General features: G+C 35.5%; 1 protein-coding gene across 15 annotated transcripts in view; it reads left to right on the forward strand.

The window, feature by feature from the left end:
• Window positions 1-17,338, forward strand: part of Fhit (fragile histidine triad diadenosine triphosphatase) — a 1,402,288-nt gene that overhangs the window by 413,381 nt on the left and 971,569 nt on the right. The window lies entirely within an intron of this gene.

The raw sequence follows: 17,338 nt of genomic DNA on the forward strand, positions 1-17,338 counted from the left end.
TAGTCTTCACTGTGGTATTAAGATAGAAAGATATTTGGTTAGTCATTGAAAAAAAATTACCACATAACATTGAAAGAACCAGAATAGTTTTTAAATATAAGCAATGTGTTGAATCACATTCTATGGAGATCTTATGAAAAACATTTCATCCTTGGGCTCTAATAACTTTGGAGGGAACAATGACATGCTTGAGTGTATGCATAGGGTTTTCTTCCCCAGACTCGATGACCTTTTATGATCAACTAAGTTTCCCAAGATGGCAGAAAATTCCTGCATTCTTCTTTGTTGATATGAGTGATTTATTTCTTGTTTCTGGAACTTGCTACTTATGCTTCTGCTAAGTTCATGAATATTTAAAATCCATTACCTAATCAATAGACACATTTTTCTTCTATTAAATTTGGCCAAGTTAACATTTGGCCAAATCATAGTGGTTGAATAAGGTTGTACTAAACACTAAAATACCTTTTGTAAGATATTTGTTAAGACTTGTATGTCCTTACAGAGTTCACTTTCTCCAATAAAACTATCTTAAATCAGAACTCTGCTTGCTTTAGTTTGAAATAGATTGTTTATCTTTTAGATATGCATCCAAGTTCTATTTGTCACTGCTATATCTCCCCATTGAAATGTCTTTCTTTCTTTCTTTCTTTCTTTCTCTCTCTCTCTCTCTCTCTCTCTCTCTCTCTCTCTCTCTCTCTCTCCCTTTCTTTCTTTCTTTCTTTCTTTCTTTCTTTCTTTCTTTCTTTCTTTCTGTCTGTCTTTGCCCCAGTGTGGCAGGACTGATGTTGTCTGTTAGTTAAATATTATCTGTTTCCTGGAAATATACCACAATTTTGTATTCTACCTAGAATCTTCTACTATGACTTGTCTTGGATGAGAAAAAGAAGATGAATGTTGAGTTATTCTTTCTTTTTTATCTTGAGATGCATGTGTCTTTACCAATGCCAGGAAACCAAAACACTAGATTGGCTTCTCTTTATTTCATTGCAGACAAATACAAGATTTCTACTACATTAGCAAGAAATGATATATACTACATTTAGAGAACTAGCCTGTGTTATCAATAGTTAAGTTTTCTAGTTATCTATGTGCTCCTTGCTTTTAAATGTCAGTTTTAGAAACAAATGCTCAGCACAAGAACTTGGAGACTGAATGAACAAGAAACTTTCTCCTAGTTGCTTCTATGGCTTATTAGAGGGTAGTTACTTCTATGGCTTATTAGAGGGTAGTTACTTCTATGGCTTATTAGGCTTTTTGGTTAGTACTACTAACCAAATCATAGTTTACCTCTAGGTGACATTTATATAGAACTTGAAATAGTGGTAGTAGTCCTGTCTCTGGCTGAGCTTTTATTTTTTCTTTTTGTACAGGTTAGATCTGTACCTTAATATTGTTAAGCATAATGAGGTGCGTGTGTGATTTTTCTTTAATGAGGAAAAGATCTATTTTGTAGGCCTTTCCATCCTCTAGAATCATCTGAATGATTATCTTGACTTCATTTGAGCCACAAAGTGAGAAGAAATTCTCTCTGGTTCCTCTGTTTTGCTTAAAATTCCCAACCCTAGCTCATCACTACATTGCCTGTGAAGCTTTTGACTTCTTTTCTTCATGAATTGTAAACCATATTCCCTTCCTTCCTACCTTTCTGTGGGCACATCTGATGCTCAGTATAGCTTTGTTTAACCACAGTAGAGTGAAGTGCATTTCTTTAGTGCCTCTAACATAGTATTCTTCCTTTTCTAGAAGGAAAAGTGGAGAACTCTAATTTCTTAGTATCTCCCCTTACAATTTAAAGAGATGCTTCTATGGAGAACCATATCTTTCCAGCTGGGATGATTCCAGAGTTACTGGGTTGTCCCTTACTCCTAAATTACCAACTATATGAAAATTCTTTTGGATATATCAATGATATTTCCTTGAAATATTTTGTTTACATTATTTGAATTATTACTTCTTCAGTTTATGAGGACTTTTGTTTTTTTAAAGGTCTGTTTCCTTTTGTTTACTCAATAAAAATGTTTACATTAAAAATTCATTTAATCTCTAGTTTATTTAATAAACTCAAGTAATTTTCTTATCCACTATTGAGTATCAAAAGTTTTTTTAATATAAAAATGTCTTATACACCTTGAAAAGAAGTCTTTGGGTCCTGGACTGCCTTGTTCATAAAAATGTGTCTGTTTATGGAAAGTGTTAGTGTGTGAATGAAAGACCATAATTTGGATGTTATTTGGCCTGAAGTGGAAAATAAGTCACTCTTTGAGGTTTTGGGTTTTTTTCCCATTGGGAGATCAATATTGTCTAGACATGGTCTCATTAGGACTTCACATTTACTAAGGAAGACAGAGATTCCTGTAATCTGGGATGCTAGTAGTGGTAGAGCAGTTGCCTATTATTACACAGAAGTCTAGGTTCCTGGATGTCAACTCTGTGTATCCCAGCATCATTCAACTCAATTTGATGGCAGAATGTGCCAACTCATGATTTTGTCAAGGTTCTGAATCCCACAAGTTCTAGGAGCTGTTTTCTATGGTGTTGTAGCATATATGATGACAATTAAATAGGACACAAATGAATCTTTGGGGCATTTGAATTCCCTGTGCTCTACAAAACATAAATTCCGAGACACATACAACTCAGAGCTAAAGGACTCAGCCCATTCCTAAAAGCTAGATATATTTTCTGTCAGTTTTCCCTTTAATTTCTGCAAATAATGTCTTCATGTATGGAGATGCCACAATTACTCTTTTTTATATTCATTATTTTCTCATTTATGAAAATTTACATCTATTTAAATGTATTTTTAAATTGAGGAAATTTATTATTCCTCACCTAGGGTCAGAACATGGACGTCCTCTATTCTCTGTCTTAGACATGCAGACTACTGGACGTGCTGCTTTGCATGGAATCTTAAATTCTTGATTTGTGGTTACTCATTGGCATTTTGCAAGGGGATGAAGCAATGTCTGAGCTGCTGGAGGCCAGAGGTGGCCCAGGTTTCTGACAGTGGAATAAATATCTGTTATTTGTCCTGTGTCTTTGCTTTTCAACTTAGAGCAAGATAAGGATAGACACTGAGAAATAATGCTGATAACCCAAAGAAATGCTCATAATAAAAGATCTCTTTCTGGGAATTTAAGTATTCCCATATATTAGCATTATTGATCATTCTCTTTCTACATAGTCTACAGATGATTTTAGAATCAATCTCCCTTGTCTAGTGTAATTACCAGAATAAGGAATAATCTAATTAAAAAACAACAAGGATGAGTTCTAAATGTTCAAATAAATTGTGTTAATACACAATACATGTAGTTACTTTTCAACAGAAATTTATTTAAGAGATTGACAGCTTGTCCTTTGCTACATTTCTTCTAAACAAGACAACTTAAAAAGAGGATAGCTAAGTATTCAAAAATATGTCATATCAGCTAATAGAATCCACGTGGAATAAATGCAGGAAGAATTGAATTTTGGGTTTTTAGATAAAATAAGGACCCCAAACTGAATAAGGTAAAATAAAGACTGACAGAATCTAAAGTAAAAATTAGTTGCAGGCTGACATAATGAAGATCGTAGTCTTTTTTTTTCCTAATATAAGGTATAGGTAGGCTGTCTGATATGCCACTAACTCTCATAAATGTGTTTGATTTATGTTAGCCATTTTACATAAGTCTGTTTTATACCACATTTTTCATTGCATGTATGAGTTCATGGCCTTAGTTAAATTGTGCTATGTTATGAAAAAAAAATACTCATTACTTCTGATGGGTCCTATGGTTTTCTGCACCTAATACTAGTCCTCCTGGTTTATGTGTGCACAACTCAAATATAGTTTATTGCATAACTGCATGAGAAAGGCCTTAGGACAATATAAAAAAAAAAGATGTCATGAAGAATGTAGGGAGAAAAAAATCTGTGTAGGGAATGGAGGAAAAGTGCAATAATGTCTAAATAAACATAGCCAACTCTGTATATGTGTACAAGAAAAGCAAATTCTCAGGTTGGTTTGAAGTATTAGCCTCACTCCTGTGATTTAATTAACATGCCTTTAAGTAGGAGGGAATCCTACATGCTTATTTGACAAGACCAGAAGTATTTCCAGAAGGAGTTCTTTCCCACAAGAAAAGTTGGGAATTTCACCTCTAATGGATTCATTCAAATTTGTGAAGTTCATTAAAGAGTATGGAGTCAGCGCACATGCAGATTCTAAATCATACTCATGAAGTTAACTTATTTTAGAACCACAATAATAGAGGCAAACTAGAAAACAATAGGTACACAGAGAAATGAGAATGAAAAGAGTAATTACCTTTGATAGCAAAGGAGAATGCAAGCAAATTTTCTTCCTTTCTGTGGCAAATCCTGACCTAACCAGTGTGATGCTCCCAGGCTTTTCTCTCTCTCTCTCTCTCTCTCTCTCTCTCTCTCTCTCTCTCTCTCTCTCTCTCTCTCTCTCTCTTTCTCTCTCTCTGCTAATATTGTAGTTTATATTTTCATTTTTGAAGGGGCATTTTCATACTTGTTCTGTTTTTCATCTTGTTCTGTTTTTAAAAGTTTGGGATTTTAAAATTGAAGAGCTTTGATATTGGGTGTAAATTAGATCTTGTTTCCATAAAGATCTTGCTTTCCTTATCTCCAAGGCAGGGAAAATGATTACCTCTCACTGGCAGTACGAAGGTAGACTCCTTTCTTTTAATAGTTAGATTGAAAGAAGTGGAAAATTAATTAAATAAGTATTTCTGTTATGATGTGAGGATCTTTCATTCTGCTTTTTGGTTTTCTATGCTTTTGTGAAATGATTTTTATGCTAAGTGTAATTCTAGTTATCGTCAGTGATGTCTACCTATGCAAAGGCAGAAATGAGTTGCATTTCCATCCTAGAACAGACCATGGATGCTTATAGGAAGAGGAAAGTTTTGTGGCTGGCAATGGGTTAACCTAATAAGCTGGGGGCAGAGAAAGCATCAAACCAGCAGCAGTCTCTGAGGTTTTCTGGAGATCTCTAGAGACTGGGCATTTTTAGAATGTACAGTATTAGTTTAACAAACTGTACATTAATCTGATAATTTTTTCAGCCACTGGCATTTAAAAGTTTTCATTTAGTAAATAGTAAAAATATTCTTTAGGAAATAGTAATGTTTTGATAAAAACTTACAAAAGCCAGGACTTCACAGCTCCAGGAAAGCTGACACACTTCACTTAATGTGCTGCCGGCTAGCCATGATCTCACTGCGTGCTGCTACATCCATTGACCACAGGTGCTGAAATCAATCCACAGACAGGAATTGAGTGTGTGAGGCAGGAACTCAACCAAATCTCCTGTTCATATTGGCCATCAAAACATCCTACTAGGCCATAATCTAAATTTTGGTACACATTAGATTGAAGTTAATATTAAAATAATTTATTGACGCTCCAACGTTATAGTAGCAATCATTGCTTTAAATACTATATTTACCAGTTTTATTTATTTAGCAGCTTCTTGTGCTACATAAGTTAAAAATCTGAACAGAAGGCCCCCAGTATCCCTCCTATATCTGTCTTTCACATTTCATCTTCATTTGCTTCTACTGATGTCCTAAACTTCAACTAAGTGTTGTTTCTTGTTTTCACAAATGTTCTGTCTGTCTTGCTTTTCTCAGAGCTTTCATGGTTTCTTGTCTCCCCTCTAGCTGGATCTGTTTTTACTACGGAAGCTTCAGGACCTGGTTCACATCAGCAGATGAAGCCCCTGCTGATCCTCCCAAGCAGTGCCGCTTATTCTGTGCACATCAGCACTATGCCCATTGGTCAATATAAGTGTACTTTTTCACTTATCATGTTATTTTAATGATTTTTCCTATGTCTATTCTTCTTGCCAGAATCAGAGTTTCTTGTATCCTGGTGATGTTTCAATTCAATTGGATCCAGTGTATTATACATTTTCTTTGTTTTCCTTACATGTATTATTTTTTGAGTTTCAAATGACACTTAGGAATTTAAAGCTTTCAAGTATTGATTTAAAATATCAGTCAACAGTCAACCAAGAATATTGTAACCAGTGAAAATATACTTCAAGAATCAAGACTTAGATGGAAGTAAAACTAAGAGGATGCGGTCATTGGCAGAAAAGAATAGCCAAAGAAAGTTATTTAAATGGAAAGGAAACAAAAATGAAATCCTCGAGTATTAGAAAGGAAGAAAAAGCAATGAACAAAAGTACTAATCCCACTGAGATTTGTAAATAATATTGAAAAGTATAAGCAGAAATGTCAGCACTTTGTTATGGATGTAAATGCATATACAGGAAGAAGTTGAGATATTTATTTCATAAATGGAGGAGAATAAAGGGACATAGAAATAAATTTTTTATGATTCACTCATGCTGATAAAATGATGACACCAGTAATGTGTATAAGTTACAAATATATGATATCCAATGGAGCCATCATAACTATACCAAATGATACAATCAAAACAATATAGATAAATAAAAATTGAATTCCAAAATTGTTCATATAGCCTATAAGAAGTATAGGAAATACAAAACATAAAACACTGTGCAAAGATAAAAACCAGAACAAAAACAAGAAAAATAAAATGGAAGGACAGTCTGCAGATATCAATAATTACATTCAAGTTATGTGGACTAAATATATCACTAAATATAGAGAGCTTAACAGAATTGTTTAAAATAACACAGCCTACTTATATACTATCAAAAAGAATATATTGAATATTTGAGGAATACTTCAAATGTAACTTGAGGGGAAGACTGAAAGTAAAACCACGAGAAATGACATATGTAAACTTAAAAGAAAGCAGAAGTAGCTAGTTATTTTAATTGACAAAGCTGATGAAGCTCTAATGAGACTAACAAACTGAAAATCTCACCCTAATCCAGTCCTAACCCTAACCCAAACCCCAAGTTCCAGCCTAGTGAAAGATGAGTGTGATCCTCTCTCCCTTTGCTGGGCAATAGCAGTAAGCCAGGACTCCAGTCAGTGGTCAAGAGAAGACACTCATGCTCTACAATGGACTGGATTGTTAAGCTAGGATACTCAGCAGGTGATGTGCATTAAATGCATTGTTGAATTATTACATTTTTAATTTAAAATAGGTTTTTTGGGATATGACTTATCCTAAGTCAAGGAGTATCTATCTGTAGGTAAGACGAAGATGTCCACCCTAGCTACAAAGTCACTTTGAGTCCTGGAATTTTTATTATATTATCAGGTCTCATAAGCCTTAGTACTCTGGTGCTGAAAGAAGCTGTCTGAAACATTCTAGGATATTATCAAAGTACGTAGTTCGCAGTGTGTACTTAAGGGCTGGAATCTGGTGTTGGAAAACATGATACCTGAACCCGGATCCTACTGTTCTGAACAGTAGAGTGAGCCTAGACAAACTTGATCCATTGTGAATCTGAAAACCCTTTGAAGGCCCATGTGTTACAGGCTTGATCCTTAGCACATGGAGCTTTTGGAAAGTAGCAGAATCTTTAAGAGGTGAGGAATGTCTTGTGCCATTCTAGTGAATATGGCACCCTGGTGCCTTCTTGCTTTTCTTTTTGCTTCCCAGCTGCCACAAGGCAAACAAGCCTGCTGTGCCATGTGCTCCTGCTATTGATGTACTGTGCTGCTATAGACACAAAGCAGCAGGGTCAGGTGGCCATGGATGGAAAACTTTGAGTTTCCATGAAACAAACCTTTCCTTCTTTTCAGTTGTTATGTCAGGTCTTTGGTCACAGTGATGTAAAACTAACACACAGTTTATCTGCTTTTCTCTCACATGGTTTCATAACAATTTATGAAACCTTAATAGGTTATATTAAGGATTAAATTATAAGTAATATAGAAAGTTTTGGCGTTCTAACTGCTCTGCTTTATAAACTTTTTGTGATTCTTTTTTATTACAAATATGAGTTAACTGTCAGAGATAGTAATTGGTGAAAGTTTAACTGGAACTCTGGTAGGGCTTTTATTCAATGTCTTCTTTATTAAGTGGTTAGTTTTTCTTTATTCTTTTGCAGTCTATATTTATAAAGTCTGAGTTTCCAGTGAGGATATTAAAAGAATGTTTTCCAAGAGATGTTTGAACTGCCAAGTCCAATGATTTAGGATGTAACTTGGTGCTGAAGTAATTGGCTCTCTTAGTCTTGTATTATAAGAACTTCTCTTTCAGCGCATAAGGTTAAGAACCATGAGAAGCATACATTTTGGTAATTGCTTTGTGGAATAACTTACTTTTTAAAAACAGGTTATTCAGTTGAAATTTCTTCCTTCACCATGCCATTTGGGAATATCCTCAATACATATAGCATAACCTTGTTTTCTGAGTTTCCCCTTTTAACTATTTCTTCAAGTATTATCACTTAATAATATTTTCTTTTCAGATTATCAACGACTTGGGAAAGTGGTGTACTTATTAGCACTGAAGAATTTCTTAGGAGAATACAGAAATGATTTAGTCCTAAAGATTTTCTACCTGTCAGAAAGTTCAAGCATGATGAAAGCCACTTGAAGTGAATTGTACACTATTTACTGCTATTGTATCATGACAACCCACAGTACATGATTGGAAATTCATTCAGAAAGTCTAATTAATATGTTGAATAAAGAACTTCAAGAAGATGGTTTAACACCTCCTTATATGCAATATGTGTTGGGGCTTTGTGTGTGTGTGTGTGTGTGTGTGTGTGTGTGTGTGTGTGTGTGATAGAGAAAGAGAAAGAGAGAGAGAGAGAGAGAGTGAGAGAGAGAGAGAGAATTAGATTGATTCATCCATGAAGAATAGTGATACCATGAAGAGATAGGTATCTTGATATCTTCAACTTTCTTCTAAATTAATTTCCCTTTTCCTGATAGTTAAACAGATAGATTATTTTGTAGCTTTGTTTTCTCTTTGCAAAGGAAACAAAAAGAACTAGCAGGGGTTTTCCTTTCTTTCTTCCAAAATAACCGAGGGAACGTTAGGAAATAGAGTGTGTTTCCATCCTGTCATAGAAAAGTTTAGTGTTTTCCCCCATTACTTAGACATCATTGAAAACTATGGCATTTCTCTTGTTTTACTAGCACTAGAGTAAAAAAGAGACATATTCTACTACAATGAACTTATGCCCAGATATATACAAAGTTCATTTATCACTCTCATTTTTTTTGTCCTCATGATTCTTTTATCTGGTTATTAGGCAATGTTACAATGCTAAACTTTTTAGCTATATTTTTTTGGCCTCCTCCTCTACAACATACAAATAAGAGAAAAGTAAATACGATACAATGGAGGAACAATAATTTCTTATCTATTCACAGTTCTCAGGTGGGATGGACTCCTGCAGCTAAAGACCCATTAACAAGACAAAAATAAAGACATTTAATAAAACTACTATACATATATTAAGAGATATAAGTATATTTCAAGGAGGTAGCTTTGAGTTTAGGCTTTGTATTAATTAGTATTCTCTAAAGGAATAGAATCACTATATTAATATACATATATGATTATATAAGTATAGATGTCTTAGTTACTTTTCTCATTGCTTAGACAAAATACTCAACACTTGCAAGTTAAAGGAGAAAAGGTTTTTTCAGCTCACAGTTTATGGAGATTTCATTCCTTCATTGGCTGTTTCCAAGGCAGATAGCATGGTAGAGGAGAAATAGTTCGTAGTATGGCAGGGAAGAAGCAGCAGGCAGGAAACAGAGGAAGCAAATCTTACTATATTAATCTAGGCTAACCCACAGCTTTTTATTATCCACACTCAGAACTATGCTAAGCCAATGAACTAATTTAGTGATCGCACATCTTGAGTTCATATTCAAACACCATAGATCCAGCCACTTCTACATTGGAAGGTTGAAGAATCTGTGCTGGTGGAAGGCTAAAGGAACTGGAGACTAGGGCTGGCGATGTAGCTCAGTGGCACAGCACCTGCCTGGCAAGAGTGAGGCTCTGAGTTTTATTCCTGGTACAAAAAAAAAAAAAAAAAAAAAAAAGAAAGAAAGAAAGAAAGAAAGAAAAGAAACTGGAAACCATTGTCTAAGGGCAATGGCAAAGACTGGAGCTTTTCCAAAAAGAGAGGAATGCTTAATCTTTCCCTGTTTTTTCTGTCCAAGCTGCAAGCTTATTGGTTAGTGTCACCCACAACCAAAGTGAGTCCTTCCCCCTTATTTTGCTGGCCTACATGTTGACCATCCACAAACACATCCAGAATGCATTTATCTAGGAAGTGGTTCTTACTCAAGTCAAGGTAGTGTATCACAGTTAATGATCACAGGCTTAAATACCACCACCCACTGAACCACAGAAAGATGTGGGGAAGGCCTGTGGCAGAGAGATGACCAAGAAGAGTGTGATAAACAAATTTAATGTTTTCTAAGCATATTTAAGTCCCTGTCTTCTCTATTGATAGAAGTCTGATGATTCAGTTACCTTTTCATCCAGTCACAGAAAGGAAAACACCCTTTAAATGAAGATTTCATTGACATTTCTCTTGCAAAGAGATTCATTCTGTTTTGTTTTCAGTGCCTCTTCTGTAACTGAAGTTTCTCAAAACTATCACTTCATAATAATTCTCATGGCAAAAAGACATATTTTGGGGTACCATATTCTAGTCTTCTAATGTCACTTTTTGGAGTCACATATTTTGGTCTCTTAGGAAGTTTTACATAAAATCTATAATGGACTCCAAATTGATCCAGGAAAGCTTATTCTTCATCCATCCATCATTGAGAAGTTTTTAAATGCTTTCCATCCAGCACCATGTGAGGTACCAAGAAAATGCAGAAAGCACATTGCACCATTCCAGATCTCAGGAAATTTGCTTTTATGTTTTTCTTTGTATTCCTTCCCTCTCTTCTACCAACTTTGCAAAGAATTTGAGGCTGTCGACAAAATTAAAGGCAGTTTTCAAGTAATGTTAACAACAATGAAATAGAAATGTCACCATCTTTAGTAGTCTAAGTCTGTAAGCTCTATGGGATGAACTAAATGTGTTGTAGGTATCTTGGCCACCGAGGCATAAGGGGAATTATTTGTCATATATAACATCTTTGTCTTACAAAAGAAAACATTTTAATTATGTTTTGCAGGTGGAATATTTTTGTGGGTCAAAACCAAACTGAGATTTATTGGTTATAGTGTAAACATTGACCGTGGTGTATTTTTCAGGGAAGAAGGTGTTGCTATGAAAGGATGAAACCACAGTTCATATTAATTTTCACTGCTGTGTCTCTAGAGCCCAGCCTGGCTCATAACAGGTGTTTGATATATCATTCTATTAAACTGAACTTAGATCTAATTCACTGGATAATTTTGCACAGGCTTCAGGAATAATAAAGAGGTGCTATGTGCTCTATGCCTTTAAATATTGCATCCTCTTTTAGTAGAAAGCCATCCGTCTCCCTGTTGTTCACCTCTTTTTCATCCTCTGGGTTCCAGGCTTAATTCAGTTAGTTTGTGTTACTGTGTGTTAAATTGCTGTACTTTTTCCCTTCAGAGCTCTCTACTCAGCAGTACAGGATGCACTCACTGTGGGAGTCTTTGACCAGTGCCTATCTATCCTCTTGAACAGGTTCAGGAGATTTTGATCACCTTAGTGTCTCAATCCCTAGCATGGTGCTTGATATTCATTATATACTCAATAAATTCTTCATTAAATTAATAAAAATAACTAATTACTAAGCAAAGTGGTGAGTGTGTTTCAAAAAAAACTTTGAATGAAAATGAGGAGAATGAGTAAAAACAAAGATACTTTAAAACATAATATGATAATGATGATGATGATAACAAAAATGTGATGGTAACTAATCTGCTGAATTCTAATAAAAGGATCTTTATATAAATTACCTCACTGATCCTCTAATAACTTTTTTAGGGAATGAAAGTTATTAACTTATTTTTATCACAAAGAAAATGAATGTGGAAAAGATTGACTACTTAAAGTCATGTACATTTGTGGTCTCTAGATTCCAGGATTCAAGCCCACATCCTTTACTGCACTGCAAAATTACTTCCCAATGCTACTTTGCTAAAGCATGTCCAGGTATTATTTAGAGGAACAGAATGACAGTGATTGCATGTATTCTGAATAATGTGACAAAGTTAGAGTCTCTATCATTTAATTGTGAGGTTTCTGTGTATTTTTATTCAGAAACAAAGCGTTGAATCTTTGCATTTTTGTGGGGTTCAAATGGGAGGTTCTTTCTGTCCATCCTCTTTTGACATGGCATTCTTCTGCTGAATGTCCTTTCCATTCACAAGGACTTAACATACAGTCATTTGTTCATTTGAAAACCCAATGCCATTTCAGTGCACAGCAGTCACATTCCTAGGATTATTTAGGCAAAGAAATTAAATGATTCATTGTAGGTCTGGGAAGCCTAATTTTCATGTGTAGAATCCTATGTATCTTCACCCAATTCAAAGGCACAAAACTGCACATTTGCATTGGCAACTTATTCATAAAATACTCTTTCTACCTTGTTTGTTTTCTTGTTGCTAACTAATCCAAGCCGCATCTATACGATGATACACACAAAGTGATGACATTTGAACATCAGGGCTGTGACAAGGGGCCAAGCAGTTGATATAATCCCAGAATTTCATTGGTTTCTTCTACTTTCTAGTTGCATAAATATAAAGATTTTAGGATTGTCATGTTTTTCTTTAAGGGTTTAGCTAATTGCTTTAAAGTCTTAGGGACTCTAATAAATGCATTAGATTTAGACATTTTAAACAAACAGCATTGACTCAAAAGGAAGTCTTCAAGTGAGTATTCTCATTTCATGATTATTGAACTTTCCTGCAAGCTTTTTTTCTGCCACTGAGTGTCCTTCTGGGAAGAAAAGCAACATTCTTTATAATTTTAGCCCCTTTAAGGAATGACCTCCTTAGCTCAAAGAGGACCATTTAATTATTAGTGGCAAAAATGAATTATCCTAAAGAAGCCTGTTTTTAAAGAAGAGATTACATTTTGTGGGAGGAAAACCTCATCTCAAACCTTAGAACATGGAAGGTTAATGGCTAACTTGTTGCAAGGAGAGAAATAGGAAAAAGCAAAATTGTTAAGTCTGCCCGAAGAACTAATCAAGCATATTGTTCGCTTGATTCTAGAAAATTACAGTGAGCTTTTAAGAAAGGTTGAAAAGATGTCCATGACACATTTTCAGTTTGCTTTGTCTACAAATGTGAGGTTTTTCTTTCCCATGGTGTTGGCAGTTACCAGGCAATGTGGGATGTGCTGAAGACAATGACTAGTGGGTGGTGTTCTTGTCCCCTGGCAGAGGGCCCTGTCATCCCAAATGACAGATGGTTCCCTCTGCTGGCTGAACTTACATTTAGTCCTCTATGCTACTTGGGAAGAATCACCTCCCGCTCATCGATTAATAAAACAGTTGTGGGATGTACTTCCTTGGTAGAACGTTTACCTAGCATGGGTGAGGCTCTGGGTTTGATCCCCAGAACTGCACGAAATACAACAAGTGTCATAGTTCTCAGTTTTATTCTTGAGAAAAGCAAACCACCTTAGCTTTGTGCTTCAGAACTGAAGATAAATTCCTTTCCTTTCTTCCTCCCTCCCTACCTTCTTTCCTTGTTTTTTTCCTTCCCTCCCTGCTCCATTTATCCTTCCTTTCTTTTCTTCCCTTCATCTCTCCTTCCTCCCTTCTTTCATTTATTAAAAGAAAACAAAATACAAACACAAAAATAGTGCAATAAACATCTACATTTCTGCTATATGAAAATGAGTATCTGTTTATATTTGGTGAGATTTGCTTTCTGTATTTTTTTTAAAAAATAATTATTGATGAAACTAAATCATGTCCTGTTCTTTCCTTCATTCTCTGCTCTCTCTGCTGCCTGCATCACCCTGCCGAAGATTCACTACAATAAATTTGGGATGCATGTGATCAGTCCATTATTTATGGTTTTATGTGCACATTTATGTATCTAAAATGAACATATGCTCTTATATTTACACATTTAAAATTTTCATCTGTGTGGTTTTCTTCATATAATATTACTAAGGAAAGGCATCTGTACTGATGCGTGTAAAAGCAGTTGACTCTTTTTTAACAACGCTGTAGTAGCCAGTCCTATAAATATACTAGATTTTACCCAGCTCCCTTTCAGAACTGACTTTACAGACATTTCCATGTTTTATTATACTTTAAAAAAGCTCTGTAAAATTCTTTTTCAAATATATCTCCCTCATGCCTTTGTCTTATACTCTGAATAACTACTAAGACAACTATACACAGTGTATTAATTAATGTAACTTTCCTACTAACCTATTTTGAAACTATTTTGTTATTTTTATTTTTTCTCTTTAAAATAAAAGAAGAGTAAAGATCAATAAAACTGAAAACAAATATGTGTGCTTATGTACATGGCTTGAGCTCAGTATAATCTCCAGAGAGGGATATGTGTAGAATCACTTTTGATAAGTATAATAAAAGTCACTATAATAAAAATCACTATAATAATATAGTATTTCATCATTCTGCCAGAAGTAAGGTAGATATTGCATTCTTTTCCCTATATCTTGGGCAACAATGAATTTTGTCTGTCAGAATTTTCCATGTTAACTACTTGGATAAAAGAAATATGGTATCCTATTACTTTAATCTCTCTTTCCTTCATGTCTAAGGAGCCTGAACTTCTGCTCATAAATACATTGGAATTATTTCTTTAATTTGCCATTCTTTCTATTTCTTGCATCTTTTCTTTTTCTAGATTTTAGGGGTTCCCTATTATTCTGATTACTTATTCTTGATTAGCTAAATATGTTGCTAATATCTTCAGTAGATCTGGCACATGAAAAGATCATTTCTTTAAATGATATGTAGAGTTAAAGTTTCATGGTTTTCCAATAAACTATGTATTATCAAGAAGTCAGGCATATCTCTCCATCTCCAGCCTTTTGTAGATCTTTTTGGATTCACTTTCAAATCATGCAGAGCAGGTCTGACTACTTTTCCATGTCCCTGGTGCTGCCTAACAGCAGCTTTCTCTACAGGGTTATTGCAGGAGCCTCCAAAATGAACTCATTCTTCACTTTATTCTCTCAGAAATCTTATTAAAACAAAGTCTGTTCTCGTTGTGCCTCTCCTCAGAACTGTGCAATGGCTTTGTACCTTCCTCCAAGCAAAAGCATGATCCTTAAAAGTGGCCATAAAGTCCCTGTTCCCCGTCAGCTCCTTGTCACTGCTCCTTCTCGTCTCCTACCACTCTTCCCTTGCTCTTCCAGTCAAGAGGCTTCCCTACTGTTCTTCTGACACACCACATTCTCATGTGCTTTCTGTTATATCTGCCTGGAAATATCTTTATGAGCCATCTTTTTTGGTTATCTCCTACAGCATCTAATCCAAGTTTTCCCTAAGATACTACCTCCCAGTGAGGTCTTTCCAAAACTCCTTGCTTTGATTTGCTTTAAGTATTCCCTAACTTACTATATTCATTTCCCAGGTTATAGTCACACAAAGCACCATGAACTCAGTAATTTAAGTACCACAAAACTTTTTTAAACTCACCTTTAGAGGCTACAAGTCTGAAATCAAACTGTAGGTAGGGCCATGCTCCCGCTGGACTCTTCAGGGACACTTTCTTGCATCTTCCTGGCTTCTAGTGGTTTGCTAACAATCCCTTGTATTGCTTGTTTCACAGTTATGTAACTCCAGTGTGTGCCTACCTTTCCACATGTGTTCTCTTAGTGTGTCTCTGATCTTTGTATGATTGGAGTAGAGGTGTCCATGGTACTCCAGTAGGACCTCTATTAACTTATTTTGGATTTCCCAGCCCATTTCCAAACCAAGGAACTTTCTGAGGTACTGGAGATTAAGAATTCAACATTTTTTCCCTGAAAGACAGGAGAATGTAATTCACTGTGTAACACTCATCCTTTCCTTTCCTGCTGTTTGTCTAAAGTACTTAGCATTATTTAACTATGTGTTTAACATATTTATTTTGCCTATCTTCCCTCACCAGAATCTAAGCAGTGAGAAACCAGGATTTGGAGCTGTCAGGTTCATTGCCACAGAGAATAGTCCTGGAGACCTTAGTCACATGTCAATACATGTTTGTTGAGTGAATGACTTTAATGCATTTATAGCACTCAGCAGACAATTTCATCTGGCATGAACCAAAATAATTAGATAAAAAGGTAATAATTATCCTTTAACAAAGCCTGAGAGTATTTATGATTCAGTATTATGAATCGGTATTTATGATTATGATATTTTTACCACAAAGATACCATATGAAAGAAATACAGAGGTAGAAATCAGAACAGAAAGAGTTGATCATTTAGGGGGGTTATATGTTGTTGACTGATTTACAGGCAGTCAGGTTCCTTTGCTTCTCTTCTACTTTGGAGTTGTTTCTGTAGTGATGCATATATGTCTCCCTTTGTCTAACATGTTCCAAGAATAATGTTTGGTATTTTGGCCTCTATCTTAGTCACTTTCTCCTTACTGAGACACAATACCTGACGCCTGCCACTTAAAGGAGTAGAGGCTCACTTTGACTCATGTTTTCAGGAGTTTCAGTCTTTGCGTAGTTCGCAGCAAGTGGAAGGCTGTAGTAGAGGAAAACCTGCTCATGTCGTGGCAGCCAGGAAGCAGAGACAGTGGGAAGGAGTTAGAGAAGAAAATACCCTCTTCAGTGTCCCACCCTCAGTGACCTGGTTCTTCTGAGCAGGCTCTACCTCCCAAGACCAGCCCAGTTGTAGGATACTTATAATCCAATTGCCTTCTAAAAACCCCTGCAAGAGGCTTTGGGGAGACATCCAAATATAAACCATACCATCCTCACTTAGAAAAAAATACTTTTAATAAGTATGCCCTTCACATATTATTATGTTCATTTGGTAGAGGTGAAGATCAATGAGGTTGAGCACCTGTATATGACACAGAGAAATTCCAGATTCAAATGTAGGCCAGTTGGACCAAAAACCTACATTCCTTCCTTGGTTAGGTTCCTTTAGTTCCTAATAGACACCAGTGTCTCAAAGGAAAAGAAATAAGCTGACTCCCAAGTAAGCTTTCATACAGAGAATTTAGATCTAGAATACCACAAAACCAAGAAGAGCTCATCTGACTAGATTGATGGGTCTCCCTCATCTGTTTTGCACAGTGGAAACCCCAATGCCAGCACACCCTGCTCCAAAAGATGTACAAATAACATGGTCAGAGCAGGCCAGGGTTGGACTTCAGCAGATGGAAAATCTAGGCATCATTCTGCCATTTCTTTTTCATGATCATGTATTAATCCCTTCCACTACTCTATACCACATTTCCTTTCTGCAGAGTAATAATAATGCTGCAGAATTTCTCCTATTGCCTTTATTCTGCCCTTC

This window comes from Cavia porcellus, unplaced genomic scaffold (assembly GCF_034190915.1).
Source record: "Cavia porcellus strain 051 isolate PalLab524CR breed Dunkin Hartley unplaced genomic scaffold, mCavPor4.1 scaffold_10, whole genome shotgun sequence".
In the NCBI taxonomy this organism is placed as follows: domain Eukaryota; kingdom Metazoa; phylum Chordata; class Mammalia; order Rodentia; family Caviidae; genus Cavia; species Cavia porcellus.